This window comes from Scyliorhinus canicula, chromosome 3 (genome assembly GCF_902713615.1).
Source record: "Scyliorhinus canicula chromosome 3, sScyCan1.1, whole genome shotgun sequence".
Taxonomy (NCBI): Eukaryota; Metazoa; Chordata; class Chondrichthyes; order Carcharhiniformes; family Scyliorhinidae; genus Scyliorhinus; species Scyliorhinus canicula.
This window is the reverse complement of record NC_052148.1, coordinates 116974575-116988005: the sequence shown is the minus strand read 5'-3', so window position 1 is coordinate 116988005 and position 13431 is coordinate 116974575. Positions and strand designations below refer to the sequence as shown.

Below are 13431 nucleotides of genomic sequence, written 5' to 3'. Positions count from 1 at the left end.
CCTCCTCCATCCCCAGTCCATAACGAGAGGAAACAGAAGTTTGACACATGCAGACAGCTTCACAAGCCCGTGTGACCACAGCTATGAACTACCTAGGGTATATGCTGCCATGCCGGCACCATACTGGCACCACAGAACTGTTTCAGAGACTGTCTAGGTTCCTTCTGTTGGAAACAAACTGTTCTGCTTCATTCCCTTGCCAATTCAAACAGTTTCCAAAGTGCTTACTTTGTTTATTGAGTGTTTAACACAGGCAGTCAAGTGAACGCTGTCTTTAGCTGGTCTGGAAGTGAAAGGGTAAATAGAGAGATCTGTCCAGGTTATTGTGCATACACTTTCCAAGCACCCTTTGAGCAATCAGAGCAAATGCCACCATTCAAACAAAAGACAGCTCAGGAGCAGGGAATGGGAGAAATGAGACTAGCTGAGTTTCACAAAAAAAAGTTAAAAACTCACACATTCTGGCTGGACCAGCTGTAATAATAGTTTAATACAAAACTCAAAACATTTTCCAACTTCAAATTAACTTGATCTTTTCTTTGCCCTTAAATATATTTTCACAGTTCTCGGGTGACAAAAATAAACTCGAGGTTCCATTTACAGGAATTCAAAGATCAGCTGAATGTAAAATCAATGTTATGTCGCACTAAGTGCATTTTGATGGATTTAGAATGATTAACCCAATGACTAACACAGCACCAATGACTTGCTTCATCAATAAGGAAGATTTGCAAATGCTTTATTTCAGGTACTGTTTCATTTCTTCCCACAGTTACTTTGCTCGGCATAAGTGCCAACCTGAAAAACAGCAGCTGACCAGCAGCTTGAGAAAAATCTTACAATTGCATAAAGACTGACAATCCAATATGAGATGACATCAGAAACCATACACTCAAAGGGGCCAAATCTTCATCTTCGGGTTGCGAAACGTGAGGTGGGCCATCTTGCGACTTGCAGACTGCACCCATGAAGGGGGTCTGACTTCACCTGCTATTTCCAATAATTTTCAGAAGCAGTGAGTTCTGGATGCAGATTGTGGGCCTTGACTGGGTTCAGGTTCACACTCAGGGCTGAAACATGTCGGAGGAGGAGGAGGGTTACTCCTGTCCTCTGCCCATAAAAGGGCATCAAGCGACTCTTGCAGCTGATCCAGATCAGCCCAGATATAGCCCTGACACCTTGCTGGAGGTGGCCTGTGACACATGAAGTGTAGGTATTATACATTTGTTTGCTGGCTGACACATTATTGTCCTGTGTGAGATGGCCCATTGACTGTTTTCCTTAGTTATACAGGTGTTCATTGTTTTATGCCAACGTTGAGACTCTACTCGATCGTATCACTTCCGTACTGCATCAGTCTTGTGATGCTTACCACTGTTAGCCTCTGGCTTTTAAACACACACTTTGCAGCAGCTCACAAAACTCTGCAAATTACCCCAGCAACACAGTTCATCTGCTGCGTCCCCCATTCCAAATCAGACCCTCTCACACCAGCAGCAACCATCTCAAGGCATTTAACCCTCAAAGATACAGCAATCTGAGCATCTCCTGGCCTACCCCCAGAGCACCACAAGGATGTCACTTAATCTCCATATCCCTTGAGCCCTTACAACATTTGGGACCTGGATGTGGTTTGCCACCCTCTCACTAGCCATGCAATAACTAAACTACCAATCCTCTGCCAGCCGTATCATACCTACCCACAGAGTGACATCGTCCCCTCAGGATCGTTACCCCCCCCCCCCCCCCCCCCCCCCAACATGACCTAAAGGGCATTGTTAGAAATCATACATGCACATGTGCCTCATGTGCCCCATGTGCCTCATCTTACCACATTCCAGGATGTTTAGAGCAGCCAGGAGTCCTGGATAGGAGCTGCCCTATGGTCTTTGAGCATGGCCTGGATATCCTCAGAGAAATGTTCTATTCCCCCCAAGGCCCATGCAGCCTCTCAGCTCCACCAAGACAGCCTGAGTCAATATTTCCGAGGTGACAAGTGCCTCAGGAAAGTGAGAAGCTGGATCCAATGCCTTAAGTGCTTTTGTGACCTCTGCACTCTGATAAGGTGAATGGAATGCTCCTTTAACACATAACATTTGGCCTCACTGCCTGCAGCATGAGTGTCCTCATATGTGCACAGTGCACATGATGACCTGCATGACCTTCACCTGAGGAAGGAGCAGTGCTCCGAAAGCTAGTGTTTGAAACAAACATGTTGGACTTTAACCTGGTGTTGTAAGACTTCTTACTGTGCTCACCCCAGTCCAACGCCCGCATCTCCACATAATGACCTGCAGTATAGCAGCAGCAAATGTCCATGGCCAAGGTAAAACTAGTTATATGTTATGAACAGAGGAAATTGATGGAGAAACATGGGAGACACCTTGGAGTACCTCCCAGTTCCCTGCTTTGATGAGCCTACACTTCATGTTTCCATCTTTGCCCCTCGAGGAGATGGTGAGGATTGGTGGTTGAGCAGCCAAACATAAAGGACAGGACAATGGTCATCATAGGGGCAGCACGGTAGCATTGTGGATAGCACAATCGCTTCACAGCTCCAGGGTCCCAGGTTCGATTCCGGCTTGGGTCACTGTCTGTGCAGAGTCTGCACATCCTCCCCATGTGTGCGTGGGTTTCTTCTGGGTGCTCCGGTTTCCTCCCACAGTCCAAAGATGTGCAGGTTAGGTGGATTGGCCATGATAAATTGCCCTTAGTGTCTAAAATTGCCCTTAGCGTTGGGTGGGGTTACTGGGTTATGGGGATAGGGTGGAGGTGTTAACCTTGGGTTGGGTGCTCTTTCCAGGAGCCGGTGCAAACTCGATGGGCCGAATGGCCTCCTTCTGCACTGTAAATTCTATGTATAAGAACGTCAGCGATGGAACGTGTGGGTGTCAGCAAGTCCCTCCTCCCAGGTGCAAATAGCTGTGGGAATCATAAAACTGCGCAGTAGGATGCATTTACTGCTGTAGCGTGATGGGTGGAAGGGGGATGGAAAACACTCGGAGATGACACATGGCTGCTAAGGGTGTTTCTTCAACCCTTAATGTGCGCAAGCTGGGAAGCATCGACTGGAGGCAGCACCATGTCAAGGGTTGCTGGGTGTGAAGGTTATTGGGAGGGGGCTGACAATGTGTAGAAACTCATGTCATGACTTTCTTATGTCTCCCTTACAGACCCATAAGCTGCAGTCCTACTCGTAGGAAAGGAGTCTGATCTCGGATATGAGGAAGAGACCCTATTGTCCTGTGGTGCACCATCAACACCTTATGAGGTTAGTAGGTAGTGGGGAGCGGCCTCTTGCAGGGGTGCGAGTTTCGGGGTATTGTTGGCTGGCCAAGTACTGCACGAGCCCAGTGGTGGGGGCGGCCCTGCGAGTGTGGGGTCAGTGGCGGCAACATCTGGAGTTGAAGGTGCCTTGGTGTAGGCACCGTTTTGCGACAATCACAGATTTTCACCGGGAGGGTTGGACATGAGGTTTTGGGGGTGGCGACAAACGGGGATCAAGCAGTTTAGGGACCTACTTGTGGGGGGCAGCTTTGTGGATTTAGAGGACTTGGAGGAGGAATATGAACTGCCCAGTGGGAATGGGTTCAGATACTTACACGTTCGAGATTATGTGAGGAAGCAGGAAACTTTCCCGGTTTGCCGCCCTTGGGATTACAAGGTAAGGTGCTAACGAGGTATGGAATGGGTGAGGGTAAGATGCCCGAGATCGACAAGGAGCTGATGGACTGGATAGGAGAAGTCAAATGGAAATGGGAAGACGAACTTGGGGGGAAATGGAGCGTGGGTTGTGGGAGGAGGCTCTGAGGAAGGTGAATGCGTCCTCGTTGTGTACGAGGCTCAGCCTTATCTAGTTTAAGGTAGTTATAGGGCACACGTGATGGTGGCTAGGATGAGCAGGGTCTTTGAGGGGATAGAGGACAGGTGTGGCAGTGCGCGGGGAGGCCCACGAACCATGTTCACATATTTTGGCATGTCCGAAACTGAAGGGGTTCTGGCAGGGGTTCGCGCAAGTAATGTCTGAGGTGTTGAGGGCGAAGGAGGTCCCAAGTACAGAAGTGGCGATATTCGGAGTGTCAGAAGACCCAGGAGTCCAGGGGGTGAGAGAGGCCGATGACCTGGCCTTTGCCACCCTGACAGCCTGGGGGCGGGGGGGGGAGATTATTTTTTAAATACTCATCTTTGTGATGGGCAGCACGGTAGCATAGTGGGTAGCACTGTGGCTTCACAGCTCCAGGGTCCCGGGTTCAATTCCGGCCACGAGTGACTGTCTGTGTGGAGTTTGCTCTTTCTCCCTGTGCCTGTGTGGGTTTCCTCCGGGTGCTCCTAGGGGACATAGCCTCAAAATAAGGGGAAGTAGATTTAGGACTGAGTTTAGGAGGAACTTCTTCACCCAAAGGGTTGTGAATCTATGGAATTCCTTGCCCAGTGAAGCAGTTGAGGCTCCTTCATTACATGTTTTTAAGGTAAAGATAGATAGTTTTTTGAAGAATAAAGGGATTAAGGGTTATGGTGTTCGGGCCGGAAAGTGGAGCTGAGTCCACAAAAGATCAGCCATGATCTCATTGAATGGCGGAGCAGGCTCGAGGGGCCAGATGGCCTACTCCTGCTCCTAGTTCTTATGTTCTTATGTTCTTATGTATGTTCTATTAGACCACATTCACTGAGCCAGAGACACACAGTCTAGTGGGTCTAAGCAAAGAGATACACCGGGAGTACTTGCTGAAGACTACAGCACAAGTATGCTAGAGGAGATTCATGAGGCAGGAGTGTCTCTACACAGCTCATGCCGAATAGGGGAGGGCAATGGCAGAGTTGTTCCATGGGCAAGTGAGGAACAGTCTCTGGGATCCCTCTATGGGACTGTGTATTTGGAACTGCAGCGACAGATCGGTACTGATCGAGCAGTGTTTACTGAGGCATTGCGAGATCATGTACTCTGAATGGAGATACCTGTCATTGTCATAACCTCTATAATGTCCCAGGGTGGGGAGCGTCGGAAAGGGAGATCAGAGGCAAAGGTAGCAAGTTGCCCCACCACTTGCCTCCTGGTGCTGGGTCTCTCGATTGAGTACTGAGTACCTGACTATGATGAGTACCTGACTATGAGGGATGTGCCCCTCTCCCACACCCCCAATAAATGCCAACAGGGTTTGCTGGTTGGCCTTCAAGAGGTGGGGGGGGGGGGGGGGGGGCATATGCAAAAGGCCGCAATTTCCTTCAATTGCTGAGCCATCACTAAATTCTGACAGACTCAAGGATAAGTGTTGACGCCGATGTCAAAACCGGTGTGAGCGACGCCGGCGTCAATGGGCCTTCAGGCCCACGCATTCACCCCTTCCTCGGGGGCTAGAATGGCAGCAGAGAGCTGTGCGCTGCTCCGGCACCAAAACCCAGCCCACCACGGCCGGCGCGGGTCAGTGCATGCGCGCCACGGCCGGTGCAGGTCTATGCATGCGTGCCGCAGCCGTCTACGCACCGGCCCTCGGGCAATATGGCGGAGCCCTACAGGGGCCTGTCGCGGGGGAACATCGGCCCCCCGGAATGAGCCCACCAGCCAATCGGTTGCCCCTGATCGCGGGCCTGGCCACCGTAGAGGTCCCCCCCGGAGTTGGCTCCCCCTGCCCCCCCACCAGGATGGCCCTCGCAGCCAGAACGGCAAGATCCCGCCGGGTAGGACTATACGCAAACAACGGCAGCGGGACTCGGCGGGCTCTCAGCCAGTCGAGTGCAGAGAATCGCCGGTGGGGGGGGGACGCTTTCAACGGCCCCCGACCGGCGCCGCGGCGACCCCGCCGGTGCGATTGGCGCCGATTCTCCGGTCGCCGAAGAATCGGCGGCCTGGCGTCAGAGCAGCGTGGCGTGTTTTGCGCCCCACCCACCCAGGCACTTCTCTGATCCGGCATGGGATCGGAGAATTCCGGCCCATGTCTTCAATTGGTTCATTGCTGAGTATAATTGACATCATTCCATGAGTGGGTAAGTTTTTTGCACTGGCCCATTCCTACCTAGGACTTAATCGTGGGAGGCAAACTGATGCATGCAATTAGGTGGGCCCAACCGCCATGTTTCGCACCATGATTGGCTGGATTAAAGTCCGCCCAACATTATCATGCCTTCTGATCCTTGGTGTCAAATCCCAAGACTTCGCAACACTACCGGCACCTCAGTAATTCTCCACTCTGGATACTGTCCTGTCAGTTTTTATGGGGTCAATATTTGTCTTCGAGGCCTGGGGCCTGGGTGTAATCTAGAGGAGGGGATGGTGTGCCGATTGTAGGAATTGCCTGATGTTTATTCTATTGAAATCGAGTGGCAGATCCACTAATATATATTAATGCCCAGGCACTAAAGAGAATCTATAGTTCCTACAGCCTGTCTCCCATCTCAACGTAATTTAGAACATCTTCCCACAATCTTCCTCTGTATCGAGGCATTCAAAAACAGAAAGTTAAGTTTTAAATGTAACTTCATGGTCCAATACTGATCAAAGTCAGTGGATTGTATTCTCCACACAAAAGTGCACATGATCATAGAAATATACTCCAAAAATATCATCACTATTGGGCAGCAGGGTAGCATGGTGGTTAGCATAAATGCTTCACAGCTCCAGGGTCCCAGGTTCGATTCCCGGCAGGGTCACTGTCTGTGTGGAGTCTGCACGTCCTCCCCCTGTGTGCGTGGGTTTCCTCCGGGTGCTCCGGTTTCCTCCCACAGTCCAAAGATGTGCGGGTTAGGTGGATTGGCCATGCTAAATTGCCCGTAGTGTCCTAATAAAAGTAAGGTTAAGGGGGGGGTTGTTGGGTTACGGGTATAGGGTGGATACGTGGGTTGAATAGGGTGATCATGGCTCGGCACAACATTGAGGGCCGAAGGGCCTGTTCTGTGCTGTACTGTTCTATGTTCTATGTTCTAACACTCCTACAATGCCTTGTAAGGAAAACAGTTTGACTTAATCAACCGGCATAACATATCACAACAAACCATTTAACATATCAGCTTGTTTTATTGAATAAAATAACGTATCTTGCGACTCACAACTTGTTTACTCACAATTATAAATGTGACACTCATTGTCACTTGATTCTGCCATATTTTGCAGATGAAATGACACAGAAATTAGAACTGAAGAAGTGAGGAACGTATGAATCAAACACAAAGATAATGCCAAGACTGAATAACCAAATCAGGAGAACAGTAGCAATTGAAGTAAAAGCTGAATGAATCAAATCGTTCAAAAGAAAATTCAAGATTGTCCATCTGCTACTTTTTCTTGGTATTTGAAACTTGTAATATGCGAAACAAAGATATTAATGATAAAAGTGGACACATTTTGCAGCTAATTAAATGTACATATAGTATTGTCATTTGTGCCTTTTTAACACCAGAAAGATTTTACTCTAAGGCTTCAGCTATTTCAGAAGGTCAAACTAACTTCCATTGGAAATACTTCCCCTACAACAGTAACTTTCATTTGTAAGTCATCTTTAACACGGTAAAATGAGTAAAAATTCTCAAACCACGTCACAGGATCATTATCAAACTTTCTCAAGTCTAGCAGTGCCCCACCACACTTCTTCACTTCTGCCACTGGGGAACATTTTACTCCAGTAGTGACAGATCTTAGTACTTGCCTAAGTGTTTCAAGTCAATGAAACCTTGCCTCCTTCACGACTGTCATCACCCAAGACCCTGTGACTGCTGCTGGCCCTCCTGTGTGCCAGGCTTTCAGGATGCCAGTGTAGCCCCCTGGTGGTCAGCGACATGGCAGGGGAGTGTCCTGGCACTGGCAGTGCAAAGGGTTGGGGCCTGAAGGGTGGGACATATAGGCAGGACCATTGGGAGGGCCACAATGCCAGCGATCCTTGTGAGGGTGGAGTGATGCCAGTGCATTTTGTGTCTGGGAAGTCTTTAACTTCATATTGAGATCAGGACGCCCATTAAAAAGGTCCAGTTCTTTACAATGACGGCACAAGACATAGCCCCTCCTTCTAAAAAATGGCAAAGTGTGGGAAGATCGCGATGAAAATCATGCCTGTTTCTCCGGGGAGAAACATACAGAAAGAAAATGGCATTTGACATTTTTTGGGAAAATTCCACTCCCACTGAATGATATACCTCTATCATCTGCTTCCCATTGTAATATGTGAACGAAAGGGCAGCACGATGGTCCAGTGGTTAGCCCTGCTGCCTCACGGCGCTGAGGGCCCAGGTTCGATCCCGGCCCCGGGTCACTGTCCGTGTGGAGTTTGCACGTTCTCCCCGTGTCTGCGTGGGTTTCGCCCCACAACACAAAGATGTTCAGGCTAGGTGGATTGGCCACGCTAAATTGCTCCTTAATTGGGTACTCTAAATTTATTTTTAAAAATATGTGAACGAAAATATCCTGACATCATTTTCAGTGAAAAATGCCAAAAGGAGTGGTGAGCAGGGAGCAGGTGAAGTGCCTCCCAAAGAATTTTCCGCCACATTCCAGTTATATTGCACAAGTTACTCAAAATTCTTCTGAGCTAGCACCTAAGTTTGAGCAGGAATTTCTGCCCAACATCTGCTGCTTGCTTTAGTTTGAAATATAAAATGCAAGTAATGCCCATAACATCTTGTCTGATACCTATACCACACTTTCTTGAAGAAAGAAAACACTTGAATTTATAGAGCACATTTCATGATCATAGGACATCACAAAGTATTTTCTCAGTCAAAATAGTTTTCCAAGTATAGTCACTGTCACAGTGTGTGGAAACAATCCATCCCATTTAGGTTTCACAAAAGTCAGTGATCATGGAGCTCAAAACGGGCATGCATGAAGCACTGTGAAGCATCAACAGCAGCAGAATTGTAATTAACGACAATCTCCAAGCTCATGGCCTGGCACATCGTTCACTCTACTATATATCAAGCTGGGAGACCAACCCTGGTTCATTGAGAAAGGTAGGAGAGCAAGACTATGGGAACAGCACCAGGCCTACTTAAAAATGAGCTGCCCAGGGTGGCACGGTGGCATAGTGGTTAGCACTGCTGCCTCACAGCATCTAGCACGGGGTTCGATCCTGCCCCGGGTCATTGTCCTGTGGAGTTTACACATTCTCTCTGTGCCTGCGTGTAACACACCCCCACAACCCAAAGATGTGCAGGGTATGTGGATTGGCCACGCTAAATTGCCCCTTAATTGGAAAATTTGTAAAAAATCAACTGCCCACCTGGTGAAGTTAGGACCCAGTGGTCATCGCGCAGGACTACTTGCTTGTTAAACAACAGAAGCAGCATGCAACGGACAAAGCAATCCCACAATCAACAGAACAGATCACTCTTCTGAAGTCATGCCACATCCTTTTATGAATTGTGGTGGAAAAGTAACAATGCGCTGGAAAGGGATGCTCCATGAAGTTACTCACCTATGCCCAGCACGTCAGTGTAAAAGACAAGGCTGAAGTATATACAACCACCTTCAGCCAGAAATGTGAAGTGGTTAACTCATTTCAGCCTGCTCCTGGGTTCCTCAAGCATCAGAGATGCAGGAGCGCGATGTAATGTGTAAAAACCAGAGTCCCATTTTGGGCGGATATAGTGGGGTGTTGCTCGGCGCCTGCAATGCCGAGAATGATCCTGCTATCTAATAGGACTCTGCCGGCTTTTTTTGGTCTCGGTCGGGAATGTCCCACTGAGGCAGCACTTACCTCAATTGCTTCCCAATGCAGGATGATGATTTGCGAATTGGGGCACCAAATGTAAATGCTGCCCCCGATCCTTCAACTCCTCATCTGCTCCTCCACTGCAGAGCCCCCCCCTACAATTGCCCCAACTTACCTCTTCGGGGTCCTTGAGCTCCCCCCTCACCCACCTCTAAGGGCAGGGCACCCCCAGGGCCGATCCCTGGCAAGTGCAACCTGGCACCTGGACATCTGGCACTGCCAGCTTGGCACCCAGGCAGTGCCAAGGTGCCAGGCTGGCAGTGCCAATGTGCCGAGGGTGCCACCCTGCCCAGAAGCCCTACCACCCGCGGGCCTCCAATGCCCTGGGAGAACATCCCAAATTCTGTTATGCCTGGTCCACACTTGTGTGGACCCGTGCTAAATGGTGCCATGGCACAATCTCCCAGGCCAAGTCATTAGTTTCCGGCTCATGGCTCACTTAAGTATGTTAATCTGGATATCGCCCTGGGGAGGTAGAGATTCAGATCACAAAGTTTAATGATCCACAGTGATGTAAGTTTCCCAAGACAGTGCTCTCAAGCGGTATAACTTGCTTACTGATGCTTTGCTTGAATTCCATGGGGACCACTTGGAGCCAGGCCTCATTACACGATTGTTCCCAAACATGGGTAAAAGAGCGGAGTTCCAGAGGTGAGATGATGGTGATTGTCCTTGGTATCAAGGCAATATTTGGCCAAGTGTGGCACCAAGAAGTCCCAGCAGAATTGAAGTCAATGGGACACAGGGAAAAACTAGCCACTGGTTTAAGTCATTAAAAGCACAAAGGATGTTGGTTGTGGTTGTTGTTGGCCAATCATCTGATCCCGAGGTCATTGCTGTCAGAGTTCCTCAGGGTGAGGTCCAAGGCCCAACCATCTTCAGATGCTTCATCAATGACCGTTCTAACGACATAAGATCAGAAGTGAGGATGTTCACTGAGGATTGCACATGTAAAGTGCCATTTGCAACTCCTCAGATTCAGAAGCTGCTCGTGCCACATTCTAATAAGTGGCAAGTAACATTCATTCCACACAGGTGCCGGGCAAAGGTCATCTCCAATAAGAGAAAATCTAACCACTTCTCTGTTATGGTTTGTGGGATCACTATTGATGAATCGGCCAACATCAATATCTAGGGTATTACCTTTGACAAGAAGCTTTACTGGTCTATAAATACTGTTGCTACAAGAGCAGGTCGGAGGCTAGGTATTCTGTGGTGAATAACACACCTTCTGACTCCTCAAAGCCGACCCACCAACAACAAGGCACGAGTCAGGAGTGTAATGAAATTCTCTGCACTTGTCTGGATGACTGCAGCTCCAACAACACTCAAGAAGCTCAACATAATTTTGAACAGCTGGCTTGATTGGTACCCCAGTCACCAGCTTAAATATTCACTCCCTCCACTACTGATGTGCAATGGAAGCAGTGCATACAATCCACAAGGTGTACTGCAGCAACTCGCCAATGCTCTTCAACAACACCTTTCGAACTGGCGACTTCTACCGCCTAAATGACATGAGCAGCAGGCGTTAGATAACACCATTATCTGCATTGTTCCCTCTAAACCACACAATATTCTGACTATTTCTTCACTGTTGCTGGGCCAATCCTGAACCCCCCCCCCCCAAACAACAACACTGTGGGTGTACCTACACCACATGAGCTGCAGCAGTTGAGGAAGAAAGCTTACCACCATCTTCTCATTGTCAATTAGCAAGGGCAATAAATGTTGATCTTTCTCACAACACTCATATCCCTTTAATTATTTTTTTGAAGGAACTAAATGAATAGATGTGTTGATGGCAGACATGTAAACGTTAGCCTGGACATCAAGAATACACTTCCAGAACTTCTTGTAATAGTGTAAGGATCCTCCTGTTAATCCTTTGTTTTTCAGTGATGATGGACTTGGCTTGCGGCTGATGAGCTGTTTTACAATTGCCGGGACTTCACTGACATTTGATGCTGATTGGTGCTGACAGTTCTGGAATGTACCTTACCTTGTGGGACCAGTTTTTGGTTTAGTTTCATATTGAACAGAAGCTGAAGGGTCATAGCTCTGATTTCTCTTTCACCTGTTAGATTCTTTCTGAGGTTCAGAATAAAGACCTTTCTCTCTGCACAACCAGTTTGAGCTGCAAAGAAAATCCAGTCCAGCACCAGCTGCAGGTAGTGTCACTTGTTTAAAAACTGTTTTGAAATCTTGCGTGGGGTACTCTGCTATTATCTCAGGAAGGCTGTTGGACATTCTGGTGCAGGTGGGCACAGATAGGAATTACACAGGCCTGCGGCTGTACTTTTGTAGTGAAGGACCAGGTTAATAAAAGTTAAAGTGACTCCCCAGAGGAAATCCTACAGCCTGTGAATTCTGATTGAATGTGCTGTCAGAAGATCCTCGTTAACAATCCAACCGCTGTTTTCAATCACTCCATGTTCTGGAAGGACAGCTTGCTGCTGCAACGACTTCAACATCCAAAGCAAGGACACTCATCTTCCATTCCATTTTTAAATTCCTATTATTTTTACCCTCCTCTGTGTGTGTCTGTCTTGTGTATGTGTTTGGGGTAGAATGTAGGATGCTAAAAGGGCTAGTAGTTGATTAACTGGCCATTATTTTATGATCATTATTGCATGTCTTATCTCTATTTTTGTGAGAAACCAACAGTTGTTGTGTTTCACTTACAAATCTGGTGCCTGTAAGTCATTGGAGCAGTCAAAGCCCAAAGATCTCAGAAACTTTATACAAATTATTGGTTCATTCACTTGACGATCCTGGCCCCGGTCATTGTCCGTGTGAAGTTTGCACATTCTCCCTGTGTCTGGGTGGATCTGACCCCCACAATCCAAAGATCTGCAGGATCGGTGGATTGGCCACACTAAATTGTCCCTTAATTGGAACAAAAAAAATTGGATATTCTAAATTTATTTTAAAAACATTCACTTGAGTTGGGACACCGGGGTCTGTGGAGGTGGAATAGACTGCACACTACCCCAGGGTGTAATACCAATAGGAGCAGGAATATGGCATTCTGCCGCTCAGATCTGATCTCCTGTGATAGCTGACCTTTACATCACTGTATTTACCTGTCTTTGATATAAATTCCTTGATCCCCTTACCAAGTCTATCAGCAGAAGTCACAAAAGCTTTCGCTGATCCAGTATCCACAACCATTTGGGGTGAAAGTTCCAGATTTTCACAGTCCTTTGTCTCATAAACATGGCATGGACCATTTCTGTCTACCATTATGTACTGAAAAATGGTTCTGTCTGGCCAAATAAGAACTAAGAACTTCAAAGAATACAGCACAGAACAAAGAGATGTGTAAATTGTTTGAAGTCAAATTTATAGCTACCAAATCAGTAGCTGGCTTAACATATTTTATTAATATTAGGTTAGTTTATGGAGATAACTTGAACTTTTTTGTGGTGACTAAACACACCTCCTAGCTTGTTGCCTATTGAAACAATAATCTTGTGTGTGCCATTTGAGGATTTAGGCACTGGCCCAGAAAATCTAGGTGAAAGGTTAGCTGTTAGCAAATTCAATGCTCTTTGGGCCCATGTCAAGTGTTTCTTTTGATACTGTTTGAACTTTGATGGTCTCTGGGCTCTATTCAAGAGCTACACAGCCCAACAAAAGTCAAAGCACATCAAGCATTTTTCAGCCAAAAGGAAACATTTACACTTTCTGAGACCACAGTCTAATGACAATTTAGAATTGTGAATTTTCAAGA

The 13431-nt window shown here is 47.5% G+C and overlaps 1 protein-coding gene and 1 long non-coding RNA gene across 2 annotated transcripts in view; one reads left to right on the top strand and one right to left on the bottom strand.

Moving 5' to 3' along the window:
- The window catches only part of dlc1 (DLC1 Rho GTPase activating protein), a 607654-nt gene that overhangs the window by 172237 nt on the left and 421986 nt on the right, over positions 1-13431 (bottom strand). The gene's annotated exons all lie outside the window — the stretch shown is intronic.
- LOC119962888 lies at positions 800-7304 on the top strand. The gene is made up of 3 exons (XR_005459986.1): positions 800-934; positions 3174-3271; positions 7106-7304. It is a non-coding gene; the product is annotated as an uncharacterized LOC119962888 (long non-coding RNA).